The sequence below is a fragment of the Etheostoma spectabile genome, unplaced genomic scaffold (assembly GCF_008692095.1).
Source record: "Etheostoma spectabile isolate EspeVRDwgs_2016 unplaced genomic scaffold, UIUC_Espe_1.0 scaffold00006200, whole genome shotgun sequence".
In the NCBI taxonomy this organism is placed as follows: Eukaryota; Metazoa; Chordata; class Actinopteri; order Perciformes; family Percidae; genus Etheostoma; species Etheostoma spectabile.
The window spans coordinates 22,793-24,559 of NW_022603340.1; the positions used below are offsets into that span (position 1 = coordinate 22,793).

General features: G+C 37.5%; 1 long non-coding RNA gene across 1 annotated transcript; it reads left to right on the forward strand.

Moving 5' to 3' along the window:
* The first annotated feature begins 503 nt into the window (after window positions 1-503).
* On the forward strand, window positions 504-941 carry LOC116677943 (uncharacterized). Its single transcript, XR_004329118.1, has 2 exons — window positions 504-533; window positions 826-941. It is a non-coding gene; the product is annotated as an uncharacterized LOC116677943 (long non-coding RNA).
* Window positions 942-1,767: the final 826 nt, after the last annotated feature.

Consider the following 1,767-nt stretch of genomic DNA (forward strand, 5'->3'; position numbering starts at 1 on the left):
AAGAAGTGACAGAAGGAAAAGGAGACCCCCACCCATACAAGAAAGTTTTTAGTGTGACGACCTTTCTCCTGATGTTTTGGTTTATTAATTTGGTCTCAGGTCCATCTATTAGTGCTTGAGTAACCTATCTGACTCACCAAGAGGAAAATGATAACAGGTAGAGAGGACAAGAGGCAGTGTAACACACACCTGCAAAATCGCGTGGAGAAATACAACATGCAAAAATATCCACAGAATTAACTTATTTAGCATTTCAATGAAACCGAGCCCTGTACAAATAAAAGAAGTGGAAAAGATGCAAGTTGAAATGAGTGTGACTCTTTGCCAGATGCTTTTTGGTAAAAAACATGACAAAAAGACTGCATGTCGGTGATAATAAACACTTAAATAGTGTTGTAACTGTAAGATGCTGGGTCTAAACAAACCGCTCTATTCAGAGATAATCATCTGAATGCATCTTTAAATTTGAAAGCTAAATTCAAAATTAACAGAATCTAACATTAAAGCGCAACTCACGCCAAAATGCAACCTCGGTCTTTTTTTGTGAATGTACCCAAGTCTTTCCTTTAAACAATAATTAGGACAGAAGTGCCACGTTTAAGATTTACTGTATTTTTGTTTTCGGCCGAATGGCCTTTTGAATGGGAGTGCTAGGGACACTAATATGATCGCATCAAAATCCCTATTTGTATTTATGTACGCAAACATTGTTCTCAATGCTTGATTTCATGTGTAGAGCTGCTGGTGATACTTTGAGCAAAGTTTGTGTTGTGTCAAGCCTTCTTAGTGTTGTAAAAAATAGTGATTTTGATGCTATCATAGTAGTGCCCCTAGCTCTCCCATTCAAGGGCCATTTGACTGAAAACGAAAATACGCTAAATCTTAAAAGGGGCGCTTCCGTCCTAAATTAGCTTTTAAACGAAAGTTTGATTCGGGTACATTCACAAAAAGACCCTAGGTTGCATTTTGGTGAGAGATAGCTTTAAACATGTGTAGAACTACATAAATTCCAGCTTAATTGTGATTCAGTTGCAGTGTGCGGGCAGCGCGAGTGTGTAAATTCAGTAAAAAGTCAGTATGATGAAAATAATACAGTAAATGTTTGCTACACTTCCAGCATTGCACATGCACCGCTTTTAATGTGCTGAAAGTCTTTATTGTTGTGTGAGTCTATGATACAGTGTGTCCAGAAGTTAATTGTAACCGATATGCATTCATTAACTTACAATAAGCTGAGTTGTTAGTGTTGTTAAGTTATATGCTTCTACTATGTTTGTTTTGGCAAATGTAAGTGTTACAGCTAAGGTTGTGTTGTAATGTAATGCATTATGTATTTTGGGGAGCTGTAGGACCACAAATATGGGAGGAGGGAATGGAGATTTATGCCAATTGAAACTAATTACTCATGGCAATTAACTGCAGCAGTAGGGGTAATTACATCTGTGATTGACTACCTAACAAAATAACAACATGACATTTAAAGCACTGCTGAAGCCTTTGCGTCCATTAAAAGGATCATCAGAATAACTTCATTATCTGACAGCAGGCCAGAGATTCTACCCGGAAGGCGGTGGTGGGGGTCAATATGGACATGCCTGTATACAGGTACTGTATATTGGTCATACATAGTTGTAAATTAGACAGGGATAGAGAAAGTAGTACAGAGTAATATGATAATGACTACTACATAAATGACAGCAGAAAAGAAAAATGCAAGTGCAGCTCACCAAAACTGCAGCTAAACGAAATACCAGCAATACAATAACT